Below are 12143 nucleotides of genomic sequence, written 5' to 3' on the forward strand. Positions count from 1 at the left end.
TCCGTTTTTATCCCACATGTCTAACACTTCCGAAAAACAAATACAACGCCCACCCGGAACAATATATAAAGCTAAACGAACCGTTAACTCTGTACTTAACCGTACGAAGATCCCTATTGATTTTCCTTTTTTTACAAGGAAATAAAATGTGAAAAAAATATTTCTACATCCCATGGCCTTTCCTAGCCACTTCCGTTTTTCCCCCACAGGTCTAAAACTTCCGAAAAACCAATACAACGCCATCCTGGAACAATTTATAAAGCTAAACGAACCGTTCACTGGGTACTTATCCGTACGAAAATCCCTATGGATTTTCCTGTTTTTACAAGGAAATAAAATGTGAAAAAAATATTTCTACATGCCATGGCCTTTCCCAGCCACTTCCGTTTTTATCCCACAGGTCTAACACTTACGAAAAACCCATACAACGGCCAACCGGAACAATATATTAAGCTAAACGAACCGTTCACTGGGTGCTTATCCGTACGAAAATCCCTATTGATTTTCCTGTTTTTACAAGGAAATAAAATGTGAAAAAAATATTCCTACATCCCATGGCCTTTCCCAACAATTTAAATTTTTGTCCCACAGGTCTAACACTTCCGAAAAACCAATACAATGCCCACCCGGAACAATATATAAAGCTAAACGAACCGTTCACTGGGTACTTATCCGTACGAAAATCCCTATTGATTTTCCTGTTTTTACAAGGAAATAAAATGTGAAAAAAGTATTTCTACATCCCATGGCCTTTCCCAGCCACTTGGATTTTTTTTTTCCCACAGGTCTAACACTTCCGAAAAACCCATACAACGGCCAACCGGAACAATATATAAAGCTAAACGAACCGTTCACTGGGAACATATCCGTACGAAAATCCCTATGGATTTTCCTGTTTTTACAAGGAAATAAAATGTGAAATGCAAACTTAAATGGACTCAGGGGAATGGTAGAGGACAGGAAGGCCTGGAGGATCATTGTCCATGGGGTCGCGATAGGTCGGACACGACTTCGCACATAACAACAATAAAATGTGAAAAAAATATTTCTACATCCCATGGCCTTTCCCAGCCACTTCGGTTTTTCTCCCACAGGTCTAACACTACCGAAAAACCAATACAACGCCCACCCAGAACAATATATAACGCTAAACGAACCGTTCACTGGGTACTTATCCGTACGAAAATCCCTATTGATTTACCTGTTTTTACAAGGAAATAAAATGTGAAAAAAATATTTCTACATCCCATGGCCTTTCCCAGCCCCTTCCGTTTTTCTCCCACAGGTCTAACACTTCTGAAAAACCAATACAACGCCCTCCGGGAACAATATATAAAGCTAAACGAACCGTTCACTGGGTACTTATCCGTACGAAAATCCCTATTGATTTACCCGTTTTAACAAGGAAATAAAATGTGAAAAAAATATTTCTACATCCCTTGGCCTTTCCCAGCCACTTGGGTTTTTTTCCCACAGGTCTAACACTTCCGAAAAACCAATACAACGCCCACCCGGAACAATATATAAAGCTAAACAAACAGTTCACTGGGAACTTATCCGTACGAAAATCCCTATTGATTTTCCTGTTTTTACAAGGAAATAAAATGTGAAAAAAATATTTCTACATCCCATGGCCTTTCCCAGCCACTTGGGTTTTTTCCCCACAGGTCTAACACTTCCAAAAAACCAATACAACGGCCACCCGGAACAATATATAAAGCTAAACGAACCGTTCACTGGGTACTTATACGTACGAAAATCCCTATGGATTTTCCTGTTTTTACAAGGAAATAAAATGTGAAAAAAATATTCTACATCCCATGGCCTTTCCCAGCCACTTCCGTTTTTATCCCACATGTCTAACACTTCCGAAAAACAAATACAACGCCCACCCGGAACAATATATAAAGCTAAACGAACCGTTAACTCTGTACTTAACCGTACGAAAATCCCTATTGATTTTCCCTTTTTTTACAAGGAAATAAAATGTGAAAAAAATATTTCTACATCCCATGGCCTTTCCTAGCCACTTCCGTTTTTCCCCCACAGGTCTAAAACTTCCGAAAAACCAATACAACGCCATCCTGGAACAATTTATAAAGCTAAACGAACCGTTCACTGGGTACTTATCCGTACGAAAATCCCTATGGATTTTCCTGTTTTTACAAGGAAATAAAATGTGAAAAAAATATTTCTACATCCCATGGCCTTTCCCAGCCACTTCCGTTTTTATCCCACAGGTCTAACACTTCCGAAAAACAAATACAACGCCCACCCGGAACAATATATAAAGCTAAACGAACCGTTAACTCTGTACTTAACCGTACGAAAATCCCTATGGATTTTCCTGTTTTTACAAGGAAATAAAATGTGAAAAAAATATTTCTACATCCACTGGCCTTTCCCAGCCACTTCCGTTTTTCTCCCACAGGTCTAACACTTCCGAAAAACCAATACAACGCCCACCCAGAACAATATATAACGCTAAACGAACCGTTCACTGGGTACTTATCCGTACGAAAATCCCTATTGATTTACCTGTTTTTACAAGGAAATAAAATGTGAAAAAAATATTTCTACATCCCATGGCCTTTCCCAGCCCCTTCCGTTTTTCTCCCACAGGTCTAACACTTCTGAAAAACCAATACAACGCCCTCCGGGAACAATATATAAAGCTAAACGAACCGTTCACTGGGTACTTATCCGTACGAAAATCCCTATTGATTTACCCGTTTTAACAAGGAAATAAAATGTGAAAAAAATATTTCTACATCCCATGGCCTTTCCAAGCCACTTGGGTTTTTTTTCCCACAGGTCAAACACTTCCGAAAAACCAATACAACGCCCACCCGGAACAATATATAAAGCTAAACAAACAGTTCACTGGGAACTTATCCGTACGAAAATCCCTATTGATTATCCTGTTTTTACAAGGAAATAAAATGTGAAAAAAATATTTCTACATCCCATGGCCTTTCCCAGCCACTTCGGTTTTTCTCGCACAGGTCTAACACTTCCAAAAAACCGATACAACGGCCACCTCGAACAATATATAAAGCTAAACGAACCGTTCACTGGGTACTTATCCGTACGAAAATCCCTATGGATTTTCCTGTTTTTACAAGGAAATAAAATGTGAAAAAAATATTCTACATCCCATGGCCTTTCCCAGCCACTTCCGTTTTTATCCCACATGTCTAACACTTCCGAAAAACAAATACAACGCCCACCCGGAACAATATATAAAGCTAAACGAACCGTTAACTCTGTACTTAACCGTACGAAGATCCCTATTGATTTTCCTTTTTTTACAAGGAAATAAAATGTGAAAAAAATATTTCTACATCCCATGGCCTTTCCTAGCCACTTCCGTTTTTCCCCCACAGGTCTAAAACTTCCGAAAAACCAATACAACGCCATCCTGGAACAATTTATAAAGCTAAACGAACCGTTCACTGGGTACTTATCCGTACGAAAATCCCTATGGATTTTCCTGTTTTTACAAGGAAATAAAATGTGAAAAAAATATTTCTACATCCCATGGCCTTTCCCAGCCACTTCCGTTTTTATCCCACAGGTCTAACACTTACGAAAAACCCATACAACGGCCAACCGGAACAATATATTAAGCTAAACGAACCGTTCACTGGGTGCTTATCCGTACGAAAATCCCTATTGATTTTCCTGTTTTTACAAGGAAATAAAATGTGAAAAAAATATTCCTACATCCCATGGCCTTTCCCAACAATTTAAATTTTTGTCCCACAGGTCTAACACTTCCGAAAAACCAATACAATGCCCACCCGGAACAATATATAAAGCTAAACGAACCGTTCACTGGGTACTTATCCGTACGAAAATCCCTATTGATTTTCCTGTTTTTACAAGGAAATAAAATGTGAAAAAAGTATTTCTACATCCCATGGCCTTTCCCAGCCACTTGGATTTTTTTTTTCCCACAGGTCTAACACTTCCGAAAAACCCATACAACGGCCAACCGGAACAATATATAAAGCTAAACGAACCGTTCACTGGGAACATATCCGTACGAAAATCCCTATGGATTTTCCTGTTTTTACAAGGAAATAAAATGTGAAATGCAAACTTAAATGGACTCAGGGGAATGGTAGAGGACAGGAAGGCCTGGAGGATCATTGTCCATGGGGTCGCGATAGGTCGGACACGACTTCGCACATAACAACAACAAAATGTGAAAAAAATATTTCTACATCCACTGGCCTTTCCCAGCCACTTCCGTTTTTCTCCCACAGGTCTAACACTTCCGAAAAACCAATACAACGCCCACCCAGAACAATATATAACGCTAAACGAACCGTTCACTGGGTACTTATCCGTACGAAAATCCCTATTGATTTACCTGTTTTTACAAGGAAATAAAATGTGAAAAAAATATTTCTACATCCCATGGCCTTTCCCAGCCACTTCGGTTTTTCTCCCACAGGTCTAACACTTCCGAAAAACCAATACAACGCCCACCCAGAACAATATATAACGCTAAACGAACCGTTCACTGGGTACTTATCCGTACGAAAATCCCTATTGATTTACCTGTTTTTACAAGGAAATAAAATGTGAAAAAAATATTTCTACATCCCATGGCCTTTCCCAGCCCCTTCCGTTTTTCTCCCACAGGTCTAACACTTCTGAAAAACCAATACAACGCCCTCCGGGAACAATATATAAAGCTAAACGAACCGTTCACTGGGTACTTATCCGTACGAAAATCCCTATTGATTTACCCGTTTTAACAAGGAAATAAAATGTGAAAAAAATATTTCTACATCCCTTGGCCTTTCCCAGCCACTTGGGTTTTTTTCCCACAGGTCTAACACTTCCGAAAAACCAATACAACGCCCACCCGGAACAATATATAAAGCTAAACAAACAGTTCACTGGGAACTTATCCGTACGAAAATCCCTATTGATTTTCCTGTTTTTACAAGGAAATAAAATGTGAAAAAAATATTTCTACATCCCATGGCCTTTCCCAGCCACTTGGGTTTTTTCCCCACAGGTCTAACACTTCCAAAAAACCAATACAACGGCCACCCGGAACAATATATAAAGCTAAACGAACCGTTCACTGGGTACTTATACGTACGAAAATCCCTATGGATTTTCCTGTTTTTACAAGGAAATAAAATGTGAAAAAAATATTCTACATCCCATGGCCTTTCCCAGCCACTTCCGTTTTTATCCCACATGTCTAACACTTCCGAAAAACAAATACAACGCCCACCCGGAACAATATATAAAGCTAAACGAACCGTTAACTCTGTACTTAACCGTACGAAAATCCCTATTGATTTTCCCTTTTTTTACAAGGAAATAAAATGTGAAAAAAATATTTCTACATCCCATGGCCTTTCCTAGCCACTTCCGTTTTTCCCCCACAGGTCTAAAACTTCCGAAAAACCAATACAACGCCATCCTGGAACAATTTATAAAGCTAAACGAACCGTTCACTGGGTACTTATCCGTACGAAAATCCCTATGGATTTTCCTGTTTTTACAAGGAAATAAAATGTGAAAAAAATATTTCTACATCCCATGGCCTTTCCCAGCCACTTCCGTTTTTATCCCACAGGTCTAACACTTCCGAAAAACAAATACAACGCCCACCCGGAACAATATATAAAGCTAAACGAACCGTTAACTCTGTACTTAACCGTACGAAAATCCCTATGGATTTTCCTGTTTTTACAAGGAAATAAAATGTGAAAAAAATATTTCTACATCCACTGGCCTTTCCCAGCCACTTCCGTTTTTCTCCCACAGGTCTAACACTTCCGAAAAACCAATACAACGCCCACCCAGAACAATATATAACGCTAAACGAACCGTTCACTGGGTACTTATCCGTACGAAAATCCCTATTGATTTACCTGTTTTTACAAGGAAATAAAATGTGAAAAAAATATTTCTACATCCCATGGCCTTTCCCAGCCCCTTCCGTTTTTCTCCCACAGGTCTAACACTTCTGAAAAACCAATACAACGCCCTCCGGGAACAATATATAAAGCTAAACGAACCGTTCACTGGGTACTTATCCGTACGAAAATCCCTATTGATTTACCCGTTTTAACAAGGAAATAAAATGTGAAAAAAATATTTCTACATCCCATGGCCTTTCCAAGCCACTTGGGTTTTTTTTCCCACAGGTCAAACACTTCCGAAAAACCAATACAACGCCCACCCGGAACAATATATAAAGCTAAACAAACAGTTCACTGGGAACTTATCCGTACGAAAATCCCTATTGATTATCCTGTTTTTACAAGGAAATAAAATGTGAAAAAAATATTTCTACATCCCATGGCCTTTCCCAGCCACTTCGGTTTTTCTCGCACAGGTCTAACACTTCCGAAAAACAAATACAACGCCCACCCGGAACAATATATAAAGCTAAACGAACCGTTAACTCTGTACTTAACCGTACGAAAATCCCTATGGATTTTCCTGTTTTTACAAGGAAATAAAATGTGAAAAAAATATTTCTACATCCACTGGCCTTTCCCAGCCACTTCCGTTTTTCTCCCACAGGTCTAACACTTCCGAAAAACCAATACAACGCCCACCCAGAACAATATATAACGCTAAACGAACCGTTCACTGGGTACTTATCCGTACGAAAATCCCTATTGATTTACCTGTTTTTACAAGGAAATAAAATGTGAAAAAAATATTTCTACATCCCATGGCCTTTCCCAGCCCCTTCCGTTTTTCTCCCACAGGTCTAACACTTCTGAAAAACCAATACAACGCCCTCCGGGAACAATATATAAAGCTAAACGAACCGTTCACTGGGTACTTATCCGTACGAAAATCCCTATTGATTTACCCGTTTTAACAAGGAAATAAAATGTGAAAAAAATATTTCTACATCCCATGGCCTTTCCAAGCCACTTGGGTTTTTTTTCCCACAGGTCAAACACTTCCGAAAAACCAATACAACGCCCACCCGGAACAATATATAAAGCTAAACAAACAGTTCACTGGGAACTTATCCGTACGAAAATCCCTATTGATTATCCTGTTTTTACAAGGAAATAAAATGTGAAAAAAATATTTCTACATCCCATGGCCTTTCCCAGCCACTTCGGTTTTTCTCGCACAGGTCTAACACTTCCAAAAAACCGATACAACGGCCACCTCGAACAATATATAAAGCTAAACGAACCGTTCACTGGGTACTTATCCGTACAAAAATCCCTATTTATTTACCTGTTTTTACAAGGAAATAAAATGTGAAAAAATATTTCTACATCCCATGGCCTTTCCCAGCCACTTCCGTTTTTCTCCCACAGGTCTAACACTTCTGAAAAACCAATACAACGCCCACCCGGAACAATATATAACGCTAAACAAACCGTTCACTGGGTACTTATCCGTACAAAAATCCCTATTGATTTATCTATTTTTACAAGGAAATAAAATGTGAAAAAAATATTTCTACATCCCATGGCCTTTCCCAGCCACTTCCGTTTTTCTCCCACAGGTCTAAAACCTCCGAAAAACCAATACAACGCCATCCTGGAACAATATATAAAGTTAAACGAACCGTTCACTGGGTACTTATCCGTACAAAAATCCCTATTTATTTACCTGTTTTTACAAGGAAATAAAATGTGAAAAAATATTTCTACATCCCATGGCCTTTTCCAGCCACTTCCGTTTCTCTCCCACAGGTCTAACACTTCTGAAAAACTAATACAACGCCCACCCGGAACAATATATAACGCTAAACAAACCGTTCACTGGGTACTTATCCGTACAAAAATCCCTATTGATTTATCTATTTTTACAAGGAAATAAAATGTGAAAAAAATATTTCTACATCCCATGGCCTTTCCCAGCCACTTCCGTTTTTCTCCCACAGGTATAACAGTCCCGAAAAACCAATACAACGCCCTTCCGGAACAATATATAAAGCTAAACGAACCGTTCACTGGGTACATATCCGTATGAAAATCCCTATTGATTTTCCAGATTTTACAAGGAAATAAAATGTGAAAAAAATATTTCTACATCCCATGGCCTTTCCCAGCCACTTGGATTTTTTTCCCACAGGTCTAACACTTCCGAAAAACCAATACAACGCCATCCTGGAACAATATATGAAGCTAAACGAACCGTTCACTGGGTACTTATCCGTACAAAAATCCCTATTTATTTACCTGTTTTTACAAGGAAATAAAATGTGAAAAAAATATTTCTACATCCCATGGCCTTTCCCAGCCACTTCCGTTTTTCTCCCACAGGTCTAACACTTCCGAAAAACCAATACAACGCCCACCCGGAAAAATATATAACGCTAAACGAACCGTTCACTGGGTACTTATCAGTACGAAAATCCTTATTGATTTACCTGTTTTTACAAGGAAATAAAATGTTAAAAAAATATTTCTACATCCCATGGCCTTTCCCAGCCACTTGGTTTTTTTCCCCACAGGTCTAACACTTCCGAAAAACCAATACAACGCCCACCCAGAACACTATATAAAGCTAAACGAACCGTTCACTGGGTACTTATACGTACGAAAATCCCTATAGATTTACCTGTTTTTACAAGGAAATAAAATGTGAAAAAAATATTTCTACATCCCATGGCCTTTCCCAGCCCCTTCCGTTTTTCTCCCACAGGTCTAACACTTCTGAAAACCCAATACAACGCCCACCCGGAACAATATATAAAGCTAAACGAACCGTTCACTGGGTACTTATTCGTACGAAAATCCCTATTGATTTACCTGTTTTTACAAGGAAATAAAATGTGAAAAAAATATTTCTACATCCCATGGCCTTTCCCAGCCACTTGGGTTTTTTTCCCACAGGTCTAACACTTCAGAAAAACCAATACAACGCCCACCCGGAACAATATATAAATCTAAAGGAACCGTTCACTGGGTACTTATCCGTACGAAAATCCCTATTGATTTTCCTATTTTTACAAGGAAATAAAATGTGAAAAAAATATTTCTACATCCCATGGCCTTTACCAGCGTCTTCGGTTTTTCTCCCACAGGTCTAACACTTCCGAAAAACAAATACAACGCCCACTAGGAACAATATATAAAGCTAAACGAACCGTTCACTGGGTACTTATCCGTACGAAAATCCCTATTGATTTTCCCTTTTTTTACAAGGAAATAAAATGTGAAAAAAATATTTCTACATCCCATGGCCTTTCCCAGCCACTTCCGTTTTTCTCCCACAGGTCTAACACTTCCGAAAAACCAATACAACGCCATCCTGGAACAATATATGAAGCTAAACGAACCGTTCACTGGGTACTTATCCGTACAAAAATCCCTATTTATTTACCTGTTTTTACAAGGAAATAAAATGTGAAAAAAATATTTCTTCATCCCATGGCCTTTCCCAGCCACTTCCGTTTTTCTCCCACAGGTCTAACACTTCTGAAAAACCAATACAACGCCCACCCGGAAAAATATATAACGCTAAACAAACCGTTCACTGGGTACTTATGCGCACAAAATCCCTATTGATTTATCTATTTTTACAAGGAAATAAAATGTGAAAAAAATATTTCTACATCCCATGGCCTTTCCCAGGCACTTCCGTTTCTCTCCCACAGGTCTAACAGTCCCGAAAAACCAATACAACGCCCTCCCGGAACAATATATAAAGCTAAACAAACCGTTCACTGGGTACTTATCCGTACGAAAATCCCTATTGATTTACCCGTTTTAACAAGGAAATAAAGTGTGAAAAAAATATTTCTACATCCCATGGCCTTTCCCAGCCACTTGGGTTTTTTTCCCACAGGTCTAACACTTCCGAAATACCAATACAACGCCCACCCGGAACAATATATAAAGCTAAACAAACAGTTCACTGGAAACTTATCCGTACGAAAATCCCTATTGATTTTCCTGTTTTTACAAGGAAATAAAATGTGAAAAAAATATTTCTACATCCCATGGCCTTTCCCAGCCACTTCGGTTTTTCTCGCACAGGTCTAACACTTCCAAAAAAACGATACAACGGCCACCTGGAACAATATATAAAGCTAAACGAACCGTTCACTGGGTACTTATCCGTACAAAGATCCCTATTTATTTACCTGTTTTTACAAGGAAGTAAAATGTGAAAAAATATTTCTACATCCCATGTCCTTTCCCAGCCACTTCCGTTTTTCTCCCACAGGTCTAACACTTCTGAAAAACCAATACAACGCCCACCCGGAACAATATATAACGCTAAACAAACCGTTCACTGGGTACTTATCCGTACAAAAATCCCTATTGATTTATCTATTTTTACAAGGAAATAAAATGTGAAAAAAATATTTCTACATCCCATGGCCTTTCCCAGCCACTTCCGTTTTTCTCCCACAGGTCTAAAACCTCCGAAAAACCAATACAACGCCATCCTGGAACAATATATAAAGTTAAACGAACCGTTCACTGGGTACTTATCCGTACAAAAATCCCTATTTATTTACCTGTTTTTACAAGGAAATAAAATGTGAAAAAATATTTCTACATCCCATGGCCTTTTCCAGCCACTTCCGTTTTTCTCCCACAGGTCTAACACTTCTGAAAAACCAATCCACGCCCACCCGGAACAATATATAACGCTAAACAAACCGTTCACTGGGTACTTATCCGTACAAAAATCCCTATTGATTTATCTATTTTTACAAGGAAATAAAATGTGAAAAAAATATTTCTACATCCCATGGCCTTTCCCAGCCACTTCCGTTTTTCTCCCACAGGTATAACAGTCCCGAAAAACCAATACAACGCCCTTCCGGAACAATATATAAAGCTAAACGAACCGTTCACTGGGTACTTATCCGTACGAAAATCCCTATTGATTTTCCAGTTTTTACAAGGAAATAAAATGTGAAAAAAATATTTCTACATCCCATGGCCTTTCCCAGCCACTTGGATTTTTTTCCCACAGGTCTAACACTTCCGAAAAACCAATACAACGCCATCCTGGAACAATATATAAAGCTAAACGAACCGTTCACTGTGTACTTAGACGTAAGAAAATCCCTATTGATTTACCTGTTTTTAAAAGGACATAAAATGTTAAAAAATATTTCTACATCCCATGGCCTTTCCCAACCATTTAAATTTTTCTCTTACAGGTCTAACACTTCTGAAAAACCAATACAACGCCCACCCGGAACAATATATAACGCTAAACGAACCGTTCACTGGGTACTTATCCGTACGAAAATCCCTATTGATTTTCCTGTTTTTACAAGGAAATAAAATGTGAAAAAAATATTTCTACATCCCATTGCCTTTCCCAGCCACTTGGATTTTTTTCCCACAGGTCTAACACTTCCGAAAAACCCATACAACGGCCAACCGGAACAATATATAAAGCTAAACGAACCGTTCACTGGGAACATATCCGTACGAAAATCCCTATGGATTTTCCTGTTTTTACAAGGAAATAAAATGTGAAAAAAATATTTCTACATCCACTGGCCTTTCCCAGCCACTTCCGTTTTTCTCCCACAGGTCTAACACTTCCGAAAAACCAATACAACGCCCACCCAGAACAATATATAACGCTAAACGAACCGTTCACTGGGTACTTATCCGTACGAAAATCCCTATTGATTTACCTGTTTTTACAAGGAAATAAAATGTGAAAAAAATATTTCTACATCCCATGGCCTTTCCCAGCCCCTTCCGTTTTTCTCCCACAGGTCTAACACTTCTGAAAAACCAATACAACGCCCTCCGGGAACAATATATAAAGCTAAACGAACCGTTCACTGGGTACTTATCCGTACGAAAATCCCTATTGATTTACCCGTTTTAACAAGGAAATAAAATGTGAAAAAAATATTTCTACATCCCATGGCCTTTCCAAGCCACTTGGGTTTTTTTCCCACAGGTCAAACACTTCCGAAAAACCAATACAACGCCCACCCGGAACAATATATAAAGCTAAACAAACAGTTCACTGGGAACTTATCCGTACGAAAATCCCTATTGATTATCCTGTTTTTACAAGGAAATAAAATGTGAAAAAAATATTTCTACATCCCATGGCCTTTCCCAGCCACTTCGGTTTTTCTCGCACAGGTCTAACACTTCCAAAAAACCGATACAACGGCCACCTCGAACAAT

The sequence above is a fragment of the Paroedura picta genome, chromosome 9 (assembly GCF_049243985.1).
Source record: "Paroedura picta isolate Pp20150507F chromosome 9, Ppicta_v3.0, whole genome shotgun sequence".
Taxonomy (NCBI): Eukaryota; Metazoa; Chordata; class Lepidosauria; order Squamata; family Gekkonidae; genus Paroedura; species Paroedura picta.